The 14,705-nt window shown below is 52.4% G+C and overlaps 13 non-coding genes across 13 annotated transcripts; 9 read left to right on the top strand and 4 right to left on the bottom strand.

The window, feature by feature from the left end:
* Positions 1–116: 116 nt before the first annotated feature.
* Positions 117–187, bottom strand: trnag-gcc (transfer RNA glycine (anticodon GCC)). Its single transcript has one exon. It is a non-coding gene; the product is annotated as a tRNA-Gly (tRNA).
* A 717-nt stretch (positions 188–904) lies between these two features.
* Positions 905–1,010, top strand: LOC140378359 (U6 spliceosomal RNA). The gene has a single exon (XR_011930209.1). It is a non-coding gene; the product is annotated as a U6 spliceosomal RNA (small nuclear RNA).
* Positions 1,011–2,044: 1,034 nt separating this feature from the next.
* Positions 2,045–2,150, top strand: LOC140378605 (U6 spliceosomal RNA). Its single transcript, XR_011930440.1, has one exon. It is a non-coding gene; the product is annotated as a U6 spliceosomal RNA (small nuclear RNA).
* Positions 2,151–2,364: 214 nt separating this feature from the next.
* Positions 2,365–2,435, bottom strand: trnag-gcc (transfer RNA glycine (anticodon GCC)). Its single transcript has one exon. It is a non-coding gene; the product is annotated as a tRNA-Gly (tRNA).
* A 717-nt stretch (positions 2,436–3,152) lies between these two features.
* On the top strand, positions 3,153–3,258 carry LOC140378554 (U6 spliceosomal RNA). Its single transcript, XR_011930392.1, has one exon. It is a non-coding gene; the product is annotated as a U6 spliceosomal RNA (small nuclear RNA).
* Positions 3,259–3,495: 237 nt separating this feature from the next.
* trnag-gcc (transfer RNA glycine (anticodon GCC)) lies at positions 3,496–3,566 on the bottom strand. Its single transcript has one exon. It is a non-coding gene; the product is annotated as a tRNA-Gly (tRNA).
* Positions 3,567–4,292: 726 nt separating this feature from the next.
* On the top strand, positions 4,293–4,398 carry LOC140378360 (U6 spliceosomal RNA). Its single transcript, XR_011930210.1, has one exon. It is a non-coding gene; the product is annotated as a U6 spliceosomal RNA (small nuclear RNA).
* Positions 4,399–4,486: 88 nt separating this feature from the next.
* On the top strand, positions 4,487–4,569 carry trnal-cag (transfer RNA leucine (anticodon CAG)). Its single transcript has one exon. It is a non-coding gene; the product is annotated as a tRNA-Leu (tRNA).
* An 85-nt stretch (positions 4,570–4,654) lies between these two features.
* Positions 4,655–4,725, bottom strand: trnag-gcc (transfer RNA glycine (anticodon GCC)). Its single transcript has one exon. It is a non-coding gene; the product is annotated as a tRNA-Gly (tRNA).
* A 751-nt stretch (positions 4,726–5,476) lies between these two features.
* Positions 5,477–5,582, top strand: LOC140378644 (U6 spliceosomal RNA). The gene has a single exon (XR_011930478.1). It is a non-coding gene; the product is annotated as a U6 spliceosomal RNA (small nuclear RNA).
* Positions 5,583–5,670: 88 nt separating this feature from the next.
* trnal-cag (transfer RNA leucine (anticodon CAG)) lies at positions 5,671–5,753 on the top strand. Its single transcript has one exon. It is a non-coding gene; the product is annotated as a tRNA-Leu (tRNA).
* An 868-nt stretch (positions 5,754–6,621) lies between these two features.
* Positions 6,622–6,727, top strand: LOC140378361 (U6 spliceosomal RNA). Its single transcript, XR_011930211.1, has one exon. It is a non-coding gene; the product is annotated as a U6 spliceosomal RNA (small nuclear RNA).
* An 88-nt stretch (positions 6,728–6,815) lies between these two features.
* On the top strand, positions 6,816–6,898 carry trnal-cag (transfer RNA leucine (anticodon CAG)). Its single transcript has one exon. It is a non-coding gene; the product is annotated as a tRNA-Leu (tRNA).
* The last annotated feature ends 7,807 nt before the right edge of the window (positions 6,899–14,705 follow it).

A 14,705-nucleotide genomic window follows, 5' to 3' on the forward strand; every position in this document is an offset into this window, starting at 1 on the left:
CGAGGCGTGGGTTCGAATCCCACTTCTGACAGTAAACTTTAGGCATAATCTTGTGCATTTAGATAATGAATGAAACATTGCACATAGGCACGCCAAAGTCTTCTCAAAAGCTCTGCTGCATTAGCCGGGAATCGAACCCAGGCCTCCTGCATGGCAAGCAGGAATTCTACCACTGAACCACCAATGCACACATAGAGCATTTGTTCGGCCTTTTTTTTTTTTTTTTGGATGAGATGAGATGAGATGAAAAGAAAAGAGATGAGGAAAGTGAGATAAGGTACCCACACCAGGCAATGCACATGTGGGCCTCCTGCATGATACCACTGAACCACCAATGCGCACAAGGCGCATTTGTATGGCCATCTATTTTTTATTTTTTTTCCTTCAACCACATTTACGGACGCATTTTGCCCTCGGACATGGCTATAACAGGAGCTGAAAAGAAAAGATAAGAAAAGATAAGAGATGAAATGAAATGAAATGAACTGAAATGGAATGGATATACAGCCCCGGATTATTTTTTCTTGATGCAGAGAGCTCGTCTATAACGTATAATTTGCAATATACGGCATATAATCTTGTACATTAAACCAAATTAAGGAAAGACAGATTGGGTAACGTTGCACAAAATATTTTTGTCTCCAACCAGATGAAGCGCTTGGAGTAAAGTTTGGCAACTGGATGACGCTGTGACTGCAGGGTTGGGCTCACAAGATTGAGGGAAGTGAGATAGGTACCCACACCAGGCTATGCATAAGTGCAAAGTGGGAAGCAAAACCTAGTGCTACGACGAGGATGGGATTCCAACCCACGCGTGTTGCACTTTCTTGCGGCTATAACACCATGACTGCAGGAGCAGGATTTTAAGAGCGCTATAAAGGCGTGGTTGCAACCAGGCACTATTGTGTTAGTTCGCTAACACATATACTAAAATTGGAACGATACAGAGAAGATTAGCATGGCCCCTGCGCAAGGATGACACGCAAATTCGTGAAGCGTTCCTCATTTTATCATGCCGCTGCATTGTCAGCAAAATCAAGGTTTCCATGGTCGGGGCTCTTGTCTGCGTCGGAAAGGGCAAAGCTAAGCACTCACACCGTCAGGATGGCCGAGCGGTCTAAGGCGCTGCGTTCAGGTCGCAGTTCGAATCCCACTTCTGACAGTAAACTTTAGGCATAATCGTGTGCATTTAGATATTAAATGAAACATTGCACATAGGCACGCCAAAGTCTTCTCAAAAGCTCTGCTGCATTAGCCGGGAATCTAACCCAGGCCTCCTGCATGGCAAGCAGGAATTCTACCACTGAACCACCAATGCACACATAGAACATCTGTTCGGCCATTTTTTTCGGCCATTTTTTATTTTTTTTGGATGAGATGAGATGAAAAGAAAAGAGATTGAGGAAAGTGAGATAAGGTACCCACACCAGGCAATGCACATGTGGGCCTCCTGCATGATACCACTGAACCACCAATGCGCACAAGGCGCATTTGTATGGCCATCTATTTTTTATTTTTTTTCCTTCAACCACATTTACGGACGCATTTTGCCCTCGGACATGGCTATAACAGGAGCTGAAAAGAAAAGATAAGAAAAGATAGAAGATGAAATGAAATGAAATGAACTGAAATGGAATGGATATACAGCCCCGGATTATTTTTTGTTGATGCAGAGAGCTCGTCTATAACGTATAATTTGCAATATACGGCATATAATCTTGTACATTAAACCAAATTAAGGAAAGACAGATTGGGTAACGTTGCACAAAATATTTTTGTCTCCAACCAGATGAAGCGCTCGGAGTAAAGTTTGGCAACTGGATGACGCTGTGACTGCAGGGTTGGGCTCACAAGATTGAGGGAAGTGAGATAGGTACCCACACCAGGCTATGCATATGTGCAAAGTGGGAAGCAAAACCTAGTGCTATGACGAGGATGGGATTCCAACCCACGCGTGTTGCACTTTCTTGCGGCTATAACACCATGACTGCAGGAGCAGGATTTTAAGAGCGCTATAAAGGCGTGGTTGCAACCAGGCACTATTGTGTTAGTTCGCTAACACATATACTAAAATTGGAACGATACAGAGAAGATTAGCATGGCCCCTGCGCAAGGATGACACGCAAATTCGTGAAGCGTTCCTTAAATTATCATGCCGCTGCATTGTCAGCAAAATCAAGGTTTTCATGGTCGGGGCTCTTGTCTGCGTCGGAAAGGGCAAAGCTGCGTTCAGGTCGCAGTCTCCCCTCGAGGCGTGGGTTCGAATCCCACTTCTGACAGTAAACTTTAGGCATAATCTTGTGCATTTAGATAATGAATGAAACATTGCACATAGGCACGCCAAAGTCTTCTCAAAAGCTCTGCTGCATTAGCCGGGAATCGAACCCAGGCCTCCTGCATGGCAAGCAGGAATTCTACCACTGAACCACCAATGCACACATAGAGCATTTGTTCGGCCTTTTTTTTTTTTTTTTGGATGAGATGAGATGAGATGAAAAGAAAAGAGATGAGGAAAGTGAGATAAGGTACCCACACCAGGCAATGCACATGTGGGCCTCCTGCATGATACCACTGAACCACCAATGCGCACAAGGCGCATTTGTATGGCCATCTATTTTTTATTTTTTTTCCTTCAACCACATTTACGGACGCATTTTGCCCTCGGACATGGCTATAACAGGAGCTGAAAAGAAAAGATAAGAAAAGATAAGAGATGAAATGAAATGAAATGAACTGAAATGGAATGGATATACAGCCCCGGATTATTTTTTCTTGATGCAGAGAGCTCGTCTATAACGTATAATTTGCAATATACGGCATATAATCTTGTACATTAAACCAAATTAAGGAAAGACAGATTGGGTAACGTTGCACAAAATATTTTTGTCTCCAACCAGATGAAGCGCTTGGAGTAAAGTTTGGCAACTGGATGACGCTGTGACTGCAGGGTTGGGCTCACAAGATTGAGGGAAGTGAGATAGGTACCCACACCAGGCTATGCATATGTGCAAAGTGGGAAGCAAAACCTAGTGCTACGACGAGGATGGGATTCCAACCCACGCGTGTTGCACTTTCTTGCGGCTATAACACCATGACTGCAGGAGCAGGATTTTAAGAGCGCTATAAAGGCGTGGTTGCAACCAGGCACTATTGTGTTAGTTCGCTAACACATATACTAAAATTGGAACGATACAGAGAAGATTAGCATGGCCCCTGCGCAAGGATGACACGCAAATTCATGAAGCGTTCCTCATTTTATCATGCCGCTGCATTGTCAGCAAAATCAAGGTTTCCATGGTCGGGGCTCTTGTCTGCGCCGGAAAGGGCAAAGCTAAGCACTCACACCGTCAGGATGGCCGAGCGGTCTAAGGCGCTGCGTTCAGGTCGCAGTTCGAATCCCACTTCTGACAGTAAACTTTAGGCATAATCGTGTGCATTTAGATATTAAATGAAACATTGCACATAGGCACGCCAAAGTCTTCTCAAAAGCTCTGCTGCATTAGCCGGGAATCGAACCCAGGCCTCCTGCATGGCAAGCAGGAATTCTACCACTGAACCACCAATGCACACATTGAACCTTTGTTCGGCCATTTTTTTCGGCCATTTTTTATTTTTTTTGGATGAGATGAGATGAAAAGAAAAGAGATTGAGGAAAGTGAGATAAGGTACCCACACCAGGCAATGCACATGTGGGCCTCCTGCATGATACCACTGAACCACCAATGCGCACAAGGCGCATTTGTATGGCCATCTATTTTTTATTTTTTTTCCTTCAACCACATTTACGGACGCATTTTGCCCTCGGACATGGCTATAACAGGAGCTGAAAAGAAAAGATAAGAAAAGATAAGAGATGAAATGAAATGAAATGAACTGAAATGGAATGGATATACAGCCCCGGATTATTTTTTCTTGATGCAGAGAGCTCGTCTATAACGTATAATTTGCAATATACGGCATATAATCTTGTACATTAAACCAAATTAAGGAAAGACAGATTGGGTAACGTTGCACAAAATATTTTTGTCTCCAACCAGATGAAGCGCTCGGAGTAAAGTTTGGCAACTGGATGACGCTGTGACTGCAGGGTTGGGCTCACAAGATTGAGGGAAGTGAGATAGGTACCCACACCAGGCTATGCATATGTGCAAAGTGGGAAGCAAAACCTAGTGCTACGACGAGGATGGGATTCCAACCCACGCGTGTTGCACTTTCTTGCGGCTATAACACCATGACTGCAGGAGCAGGATTTTAAGAGCGCTATAAAGGCGTGGTTGCAACCAGGCACTATTGTGTTAGTTCGCTAACACATATACTAAAATTGGAACGATACAGAGAAGATTAGCATGGCCCCTGCGCAAGGATGACACGCAAATTCGTGAAGCGTTCCTCATTTTATCATGCCGCTGCATTGTCAGCAAAATCAAGGTTTCCATGGTCGGGGCTCTTGTCTGCGTCGCAAAGGGCAAAGCTAAGCACTCACACCGTCAGGATGGCCGAGCGGTCTAAGGCGCTGCGTTCAGGTCGCAGTCTCCCCTGGAGGCGTGGGTTCGAATCCCACTTCTGACAGTAAACTTTAGGCATAATCTTGTGCATTTAGATATTAAATGAAAAATTGCACATAGGCACGCCAAAGTCTTCTCAAAAGCTCTGCTGCATTAGCCGGGAATCGAACCCAGGCCTCCTGCATGGCAAGCAGGAATTCTACCACTGAACCACCAATGCACACATAGAGCATTTGTTCGGCCATTTTTTTCGGCCATTTTTTTTTTTTTTTGGATGAGATGAGATGAAAAGAAAAGAGATTGAGGAAAGTGAGATAAGGTACCCACACCAGGCAATGCACATGTGGGCCTCCTGCATGATACCACTGAACCACCAATGCGCACAAGGCGCATTTGTATGGCCATCTATTTTTTATTTTTTTTCCTTCAACCACATTTACGGACGCATTTTGCCCTCGGACATGGCTATAACAGGAGCTGAAAAGAAAAGATAAGAAAAGATAAGAGATGAAATGAAATGAAATGAAATGAAATGAAATGAAATGAAATGAACTGAACTGAAATGGATATACAGCCCCGGATTATTTTTTCTTGATGCAGAGAGCTCGTCTATAACGTATAATTTGCAATATACGGCATATAATCTTGTACATTAAACCAAATTAAGGAAAGACAGATTGGGTAACGTTGCACAAAATATTTTTGTCTCCAACCAGATGAAGCGCTCGGAGTAAAGTTTGGCAACTGGATGACGCTGTGACTGCAGGGTTGGGCTCACAAGATTGAGGGAAGTGAGATAGGTACCCACACCAGGCTATGCATATGTGCAAAGTGGGAAGCAAAACCTAGTGCTACGACGAGGATGGGATTCCAACCCACGCGTGTTGCACTTTCTTGCGGCTATAACACCATGACTGCAGGAGCAGGATTTTAAGAGCGCTATAAAGGCGTGGTTGCAACCAGGCACTATTGTGTTAGTTCGCTAACACATATACTAAAATTGGAACGATACAGAGAAGATTAGCATGGCCCCTGCGCAAGGATGACACGCAACTTCGTGAAGCGTTCCTTAAATTATCATGCCGCTGCATTGTCAGCAAAATCAAGGTTTTCATGGTCGGGGCTCTTGTCTGCGTCGGAAAGGGCAAAGCTAAGCACTCACACCGTCAGGATGGCCGAGCGGTCTAAGGCGCTGCGTTCAGGTCGCAGTCTCCCCTGTAGGCGTGGGTTCGAATCCCACTTCTGACAGTAAACTTTAGGCATAATCTTGTGCATTTAGATAATGAATGAAACATTGCACATAGGCACGCCAAGGTCTTCTCAAAAGCTCTGCTGCATTAGCCGGGAATAGAACCCAGGCCTCCTGCATGGCAAGCAGGAATTCTACCACTGAACCACCAATGCACACATAGAGCATTTGTTCGGCCATTTTTTTTTTTTTTTGGATGAGATGAGATGAAAAGAAAAGAGATGAGGAAAGTGAGATAAGGTACCCACACCAGGCAAAGCACATGTGGGCCTCCTGCATGATACCACTGAACCACCAATGCGCACAAGGCGCATTTGTATGGCCATCTATTTTTTATTTTTTTTCCTTCAACCACATTTACGGACGCATTTTGCCCTCGGACATGGCTATAACAGGAGCTGAAAAGAAAAGATAAGAAAAGATAAGAGATGAAATGAAATGAAATGAACTGAAATGGAATGGATATACAGCCCCGGATTATTTTTTCTTGATGCAGAGAGCTCGTCTATAACGTATAATTTGCAATATACGGCATATAATCTTGTACATTAAACCAAATTAAGGAAAGACAGATTGGGTAACGTTGCACAAAATATTTTTGTCTCCAACCAGATGAAGCGCTTGGAGTAAAGTTTGGCAACTGGATGACGCTGTGACTGCAGGGTTGGGCTCACAAGATTGAGGGAAGTGAGATAGGTACCCACACCAGGCTATGCATATGTGCAAAGTGGGAAGCAAAACCTAGTGCTACGACGAGGATGGGATTCCAACCCACGCGTGTTGCACTTTCTTGCGGCTATAACACCATGACTGCAGGAGCAGGATTTTAAGAGCGCTATAAAGGCGTGGTTGCAACCAGGCACTATTGTGTTAGTTCGCTAACACATATACTAAAATTGGAACGATACAGAGAAGATTAGCATGGCCCCTGCGCAAGGATGACACGCAAATTCGTGAAGCGTTCCTCATTTTATCATGCCGCTGCATTGTCAGCAAAATCAAGGTTTCCATGGTCGGGGCTCTTGTCTGCGTCGGAAAGGGCAAAGCTAAGCACTCACACCGTCAGGATGGCCGAGCGGTCTAAGGCGCTGCGTTCAGGTCGCAGTCTCCCCTGGAGGCGTGGGTTCGAATCCCACTTCTGACAGTAAACTTTAGGCATAATCTTGTGCATTTAGATATTAACCCTTTAAGCGCCAAAGTCGCAGAAATGCAACTTTACCGTACAAGGAAATTAATGAAATAATAGTAGAAAATGAATCACTTCAGTCATTGGTCGGTTCGGTGCAACTTCCCTTTATTAGCCAGGTATGATCCAGGGCAGATCCGGTAAGGAAAAAAATGGCTGGAGGAAGTACACGTGGCATGCAATTTACAGCAGATTCTGACTCTGAAGGGTATTATCTCCCCGAGAGTGACGATGGATTTCCAAGTGGAGATGAAGGGACTTCGAAACAACGGACAGGTGCAAAGGACAGACGGAGGCGAGGAACCAGTGGAACCAGTGGCTGCAGTAAAACTTGCCCGGTGGATGAGAGCTGGGACATGCTGAGAGAGGTCGAGGTATTTGAGGCATGGATCAAACCTTTTGAAGACCCAGTTGGCTACACAGGAGAGATGGATCTGACGGATGCTAATCCATTTGATATTCTGTCACTCTTTCTGACCGATCAGTTTTGGACTTTCATTACTGATGAGACAAATAGATATGCACATCAGTGTATGGCACCTATGATTCTGAAGCCACATTCAAGATTTCTTGAGTGGTATGATGTATCAGTCACCGAAATGAAAGCTTTCTTCGCTTTGCATCTCTCCATGGGCCTTGTTGAGAAACCTGAAATCGAGGATTACTGGGGAACATTTTGGCTTACACAAACGCCTGGATTTGGAAATGTAATGTCAAGAAACAGATTTGAAATCATTCTTTCGTTCTTTCATTTTGTCAACAATAATGATTATGTGAGAACAGGCGAGCCCGGGCACGATAAACTGTTCAAAGTCCGCCCAATAATAGATTTGATTATTCCCAAATTTGCAGCAGTTTACAGTCCAATCAAGGAGCTTTCTTTAGATGAAATGACAATAGCTTTCAAGGGGAGATCTTCACTAAAATGTTACTCTCCGAATAAACCTGACAAATATGGCTATAGAGTGTATGCCCTGAGTGAAAGCTGTTCAGGGTATGTTTTGCGCTGGTCAATGCACACTGGACAGTACAAAAATAATGCAAGCAACATCAGTGCAACACACGCAGTTGTCCGTGAGTTGGTTTCTCCCTTTACGGGCAAAGGACACGAGATTTACATGGACAGTTACTATACCTCGCCTGTAATTGCAAATGAATTAGCAGATTTGGAAACTGGACTGTGTGGGACGGTAAGGATTACCAGGTTGGGGATGCCAAAATGCCTTGGTAAAAGTGTCTTACAGCTGAAAAAAGGAGATGACCCAGTTTTTTGCAGAAAGGGAAAACTCCTGGCTTGTGCTTGGCACGATACTAAACGTTTCACCATGTTGTCCACAGTCCATGGAAATGATTGTGTTCAGAGGAGGATCCGATCCAAGACAGATGACACTGGCTTCCGTGACATCAAAAGACCTGTATGTGTCGACCAGTACAACGCCTACATGGGTGGAGTGGACACTGCTGACCAGAGGATGAAGACATACCTCTTTCCACACAGGTCCCGGAAATGGTATCATCGCATATTCAATGCCATTATAAGCATAAGTATTGTCAACTCACACATCATATACACCAAATCCACTCCAGGCCCACACAAACCTTTAAAGGTTTACATTCAGAACATTATTGATGCATTACTGGCTGATCACTCCAAAAAACAAGAAAGGCGCTCAAGACCGGAGGGTGAAATGCCACAGAGACTCACAGAGCGTCATTGGCTTTGTCAAGCAGAGGGACGTCCAGACTGCGCCGTGTGCTCTGACCGCTCTCGTACCAAAGGCAGGCGGCAAACAAAGTACAGGTGCCGTCAGTGTGGCGTTGGCCTCTGTGCGGTTCCATGCAACGAGAGATACCATACGCTAAAAAACTTTAAATGCTGTCATTTGGATATGTAAAAGTGCAGGGTACCTTGACCCTGGATGGACATCTTTTCTGTGATGGCTCTCTCCTTTCTTCACTGCTTTCTCCACAACCTGCCTGGCACCAATGATGGATGTATAAGTTGGAAAAATAAAAAAAATGAAAAAAATACATAATAAATACCGTGTTTGTCATCATTTGGTCAGAACTTGTAATCAGGGCCCGAGTTTGAAGATGTGAGCAAAAGGGGTGAAAATGGGTTAAAATGTGAAAACACACCAAAATGAGCAAAATGAAATAATCCCCCATCATCAGTGCACAGTTTGCCCCCAGAAAAGCACTCCCCTGGGGCCTGGAGGTGATCTGACCACCAGAATATAGTACCATATACCCCTGCTGGACTTAGAAAAAAAACCGAGCTTCCAGCCAATAGTACACTATACCCGAGGGACTCTGTCGTTTTTCGGCAATAGTACACTATACCCGAGGGACTCTGTCGTTTTTCGGCAATAGTACACTATACCCGAGGGACTCTGTCGTTTTTCGGCAATAGTACACTATACCCGAGGGACTCTGTCGTTTTTCGGCAATAGTACACTGTACCCGAGGGACTCTGTAGTTTTTCCGGGCCGTAGTATGAAGTTGTGAGCAAAATGGGTGAAAATGGGTTAAAATGTGAAAAAACACCAAAATGAGCAAAATGAAATAATCCCCCATCATCAGTGCACTGTTTGACCCCAGAAAAGCACTCCCCTGGGGCCTGGAGGTGATCTGACCATCAGAGTATAGCACCATATGCCCCTGAGGGACTTAGAGTAAAAACCGAAATAGTACACTATACCCGAAAAGACTCTGTCATTTTTCGGCAATAGTACACTATACCCATCGACTCTGTCGTTTTTCCGGGCCGTAGTACGAAGTTGTGAGCAAAAGGGGTGAAAATGGGTTAAAATGTGAAAAAACACCAAAATGAGCAAAATGAAATAATCCCCCATCATCAGTGCACTGTTTGACCCCAGAAAAGCACTCCCCTGGGGCCTGGAGGTGATCTGACCATCATAGTATAGTACACTATACCCCTGAGGGACTTAGAGTAAAAACCGAAATAGTACACTATACTCGAAAAATGTCAAAGTGTGGTTAAGAGTACCAAGGGCACGGGCTTCCATGTCAGAGTACCAAGGGCACGGGCTTCCAGGCGGCTGCCCCTAAGGGGTTTAGCCCGCGAGGGGGTGCTTAAGGGTGGGTCCCCGGGTTCGGAGGGAGAGCCTGGTCCCCGGTGGTCATCCCCGGAGTCCCGGAGCCCAGGACCCGGGGAAGAGTGTGCCCGGGTCGGGGCTGAGTCTGGTGGAGTGGGGGGGTGGCCCTGGAGGTGCTCCAGGGGCTCCAGGGGTTCCAGGGGGTGCTCAGTGGGGGCCATGCCCAGCCAGAGTTGCCCTTCCCCGGGGGTGAGTCTGGAGGAGTGGGGGGTGGCTCTGGAGGTGCTCCGGGGGTTCCAGGGGGTGCTCGGCGGAGGCCATGCCCAGCCAGAGTGGCCCTTCCCCGGGCAGAGTCTGGGGAGAGTGGGGGGTGGCTCTGGAGGTGCTCCCGGGGCTCCAGGGGTTCCAGGGGGTGCTCAGTGGAGGCCATGCCCAGCCAGAGTGTCCCTTCCCCGGGGTGAGTCTGGGGAGAGTGGGGGGTGGCTCTGGGGGTGCTCCGGGGGCTCCAGGGGGTGCTCGGCGGAGGCCATGCCCAGCCAGAGTGTCCCTTCCCCGGGGTGAGTCTGGAGGAGTGGGGGGTGGCTCTGGAGGTGCTCCGGGGGCTCCAGGGGGTGCTTGGTGGAGACCATGCCCAGCCAGAGTGGCCCTTCCCCGGGGTGAGTCTGGGGAGAGTGGGGGGTGGCTCTGGAGGGCCTCCGGGGGTTCCAGGGGGTGCTCGGCGGAGGCCATGCCCAGCCAGAGTGGCCCTTCCCCGGGCAGAGTCTGGGGAGAGTGGGGGGTGGCTCTGGAGGTTCTCCCGGGGCTCCAGGGGTTCCAGGGGGTGCTCAGTGGAGGCCATGCCCAGCCAGAGTGTCCCGTCCCCGGGGTGAGTCTGGAGGAGTGGGGGGTGGCTCTGGAGGTGCTCCGGGGGCTCCAGGGGGTGCTTGGTGGAGGCCATGCCCAGCCAGAGTGTCCCTTCCCCGGGGTGAGTCTGGAGGAGTGGGGGGGTGGCTCTGGAGGTGCTCCGGGGGGTTCCAGGGGGTGCTCGGCGGAGGCCATGCCCGGCCAGAGTGTCCCTTCCCCGGGCAGAGTCTGGGGAGAGTGGGGGGTGGCTCTGGAGGTGCTCCGGGGGTTCCAGGGGGTGCTCAGTGGAGGCCATGCCCAGCCAGAGTGGCCCTTCCCCGGGGTGAGTCTGGAGGAGTGGGGGGTGGCTCTGGAGGGGCTCCAGGGGTTCCAGGGGGTGCTCGGCGGAGGCCATGCCCAGCCAGAGTGGCCCTTCCCCGGGCATAGTCTGGGGAGAGTGGGGGGTGGCTCTGGAGGTGCTCCGGGGGCTCCAGGGGGTGCTCAGTGGAGGCCATGCCCAGCCAGAGTGGCCCTTCCCCGGGCATAGTCTGGGGAGAGTGGGGGGTGGCTCTGGAGGTGCTCCGGGGGCTCCAGGGGGTGCTCAGCGGGGGCCATGCCCGGCCAGAGTGTCCCTTCCCCGGGGTGAGTCTGGGGAGAGTGGGGGGTGGCTCTGGAGGTGCTCCGGGGGCTCCAGGGGTTCCAGGGGGTGCTCAGCGGAGGCCATGCCCGGCCAGAGTGGCCCTTCCCCGGGCAGAGTCTGGGGAGAGTGGGGGGTGGCTCTGGAGCTGCTCCGGGGGCTTCAGGGGTTCCAGGGGGTGGTCAGCGGAGGCCATGCCCAGCCAGAGTGGACCTTCCCCGGGGTGAGTCTGGAGGAGTGGGGGGTGGCCCTGGAGGGGCTCCAGGGGTTCCAGGGGGTGCTCGGCGGAGGCCATGCCCAGCCAGAGTGTCCCTTCCCCGGGGTGAGTCTGAAGGAGAGGGGGGTGGCTCTGGAGGTGCTCCGGGGGCTCCAGGGGGTGCTTGGTGGAAGCCATGCCCAGCCAGAGTGGCCCTTCCCCGGGCAGAGTCTGGGGAGAGTGGGGGGTGGCTCTGGGGGTGCTCCGGGGGCTCCAGGGGGTGCTCGGCGGAGGCCATGCCCAGCCAGAGTGTCCCTTCCCCGGGGTGAGTCTGGAGGAGTGGGGGGTGGCCCTGGAGGGGCTCCGGGGGTTCCAGGGGGTGCTCGGCGGAGGCCATGCCCGGCCAGAGTGTCCCTTCCCCGGGCAGAGTCTGGGGAGAGTGGGGGGTGGCTCTGGAGGGCCTCCGGGGGTTCCAGGGGGTGGTAGGCGGAGGCCATGCCCGGCCAGAGTGTCCCTTCCCCGGGCAGAGTCTGGGGAGAGTGGGGGGTGGCTCTGGAGCTGCTCCGGGGGCTCCAGGGGTTCCAGGGGGTGCTCGGCGGAGGCCATGCCCGGCCAGAGTGTCCCTTCCCCGGGCAGAGTCTGGGGAGAGTGGGGGGTGGCTCTGGAGGGGCTCCGGGGGGCTCCAGGGGGTGCTTGGTGGAGGCCATGCCCAGCCAGAGTGGCCCTTCCCCGGGCAGAGTCTGGGGAGAGTGGGGGGGTGGCTCTGGGGGTGCTCCGGGGGCTCCAGGGGGTGCTCGGCGGAGGCCATGCCCAGCCAGAGTGGACCTTCCCCGGGGTGAGTCTGGGGAGAGTGGGGGGTGGCTCTGGAGGGTCTCCGGGGGCTCCAGGGGCTGCTCGGCGGAGGCCATGCCCAGCCAGAGTGTCCCTTCCCCGGGGTGAGTCTGGAGGAGTGGGGGGTGGCTCTGGAGGGTCTCCGGGGGCTCCAGGGGCTCCAGGGGGTGCTCAGCGGAGGCCATGCTCAGCCAGAGTGGCCCTTCCCCGGCCTCATATGCGGCAGAGTGCGGGGTGAGCAAAATGGGTGAAAATGGGTTAAAATGTGAAAAAACACCAAAATGAGCAAAATGAAATAATCCCCCATCATCAGTGCACTGTTTGACCCCAGAAAAGCACTCCCCTGGGGCCTGGAGGTGATCTGACCATCAGAGTATAGCACCATATGCCCCTGAGGGACTTAGAGTAAAAACCGAAATAGTACACTATACCCGAAAAGACTCTGTCATTTTTCGGCAATAGTACACTATACCCATCGACTCTGTCGTTTTTCCGGGCCGTAGTACGAAGTTGTGAGCAAAAGGGGTGAAAATGGGTTAAAATGTGAAAAAACACCAAAATGAGCAAAATGAAATAATCCCCCATCATCAGTGCACTGTTTGACCCCAGAAAAGCACTCCCCTGGGGCCTGGAGGTGATCTGACCATCATAGTATAGTACACTATACCCCTGAGGGACTTAGAGTAAAAACCGAAATAGTACACTATACTCGAAAAATGTCAAAGTGTGGTTAAGAGTACCAAGGGCACGGGCTTCCATGTCAGAGTACCAAGGGCACGGGCTTCCAGGCGGCTGCCCCTAAGGGGTTTAGCCCGCGAGGGGGTGCTTAAGGGTGGGTCCCCGGGTTCGGAGGGAGAGCCTGGTCCCCGGTGGTCATCCCCGGAGTCCCGGAGCCCAGGACCCGGGGAAGAGTGTGCCCGGGTCGGGGCTGAGTCTGGTGGAGTGGGGGGGTGGCCCTGGAGGTGCTCCAGGGGCTCCAGGGGTTCCAGGGGGTGCTCAGTGGGGGCCATGCCCAGCCAGAGTTGCCCTTCCCCGGGGGTGAGTCTGGAGGAGTGGGGGGTGGCTCTGGAGGTGCTCCGGGGGTTCCAGGGGGTGCTCGGCGGAGGCCATGCCCAGCCAGAGTGGCCCTTCCCCGGGCAGAGTCTGGGGAGAGTGGGGGGTGGCTCTGGAGGTGCTCCCGGGGCTCCAGGGGTTCCAGGGGGTGCTCAGTGGAGGCCATGCCCAGCCAGAGTGTCCCTTCCCCGGGGTGAGTCTGGGGAGAGTGGGGGGTGGCTCTGGGGGTGCTCCGGGGGCTCCAGGGGGTGCTCGGCGGAGGCCATGCCCAGCCAGAGTGTCCCTTCCCCGTGGTGAGTCTGGAGGAGTGGGGGGTGGCTCTGGAGGTGCTCCGGGGGCTCCAGGGGGTGCTTGGTGGAGACCATGCCCAGCCAGAGTGGCCCTTCCCCGGGGTGAGTCTGGGGAGAGTGGGGGGTGGCTCTGGAGGGCCTCCGGGGGTTCCAGGGGGTGCTCGGCGGAGGCCATGCCCAGCCAGAGTGGCCCTTCCCCGGGCAGAGTCTGGGGAGAGTGGGGGGTGGCTCTGGAGGTTCTCCCGGGGCTCCAGGGGTTCCAGGGGGTGCTCAGTGGAGGCCATGCCCAGCCAGAGTGTCCCGTCCCCGGGGTGAGTCTGGAGGAGTGGGGGGTGGCTCTGGAGGTGCTCCGGGGGCTCCAGGGGGTGCTTGGTGGAGGCCATGCCCAGCCAGAGTGTCCCTTCCCCGGGCAGAGTCTGGGGAGAGTGGGGGGTGGCTCTGGAGGTGCTCCGGGGGTTCCAGGGGGTGCTCAGTGGAGGCCATGCCCAGCCAGAGTGGCCCTTCCCCGGGGTGAGTCTGGAGGAGTGGGGGGTGGCTCTGGAGGGGCTCCAGGGGTTCCAGGGGGTGCTCGGCGGAGGCCATGCCCAGCCAGAGTGTCCCTTCCCCGGGGTGAGTCTGGAGGAGTGGGGGGTGGCCCTGGAGGTGCTCCGGGGGCTCCAGGGGCTCCAGGGGGTGCTCGGCGGAGGCCATGCCCAGCCAGAGTGTCCCTTCCCCGGGGTGAGTCTGGAGGAGTGGGGGGTGGCCCTGGAGGTGCTCCGGGGGCTCCAGGGGGTGCTTGGTGGAGACCATGCCCAGCCAGAGTGGCCCTTCCCCGGGCAGAGTCTGGGGAGAGTGGGGGGTGGCTCTGGAGGTGCTCCGGGGGTTCCAGGGGCTCCAG

This window comes from Eucyclogobius newberryi, unplaced genomic scaffold (assembly GCF_026437365.1).
Source record: "Eucyclogobius newberryi isolate DKJ021-1_F unplaced genomic scaffold, fEucNew1.0.hap1 SCAF_4, whole genome shotgun sequence".
Taxonomy (NCBI): domain Eukaryota; kingdom Metazoa; phylum Chordata; class Actinopteri; order Gobiiformes; family Gobiidae; genus Eucyclogobius; species Eucyclogobius newberryi.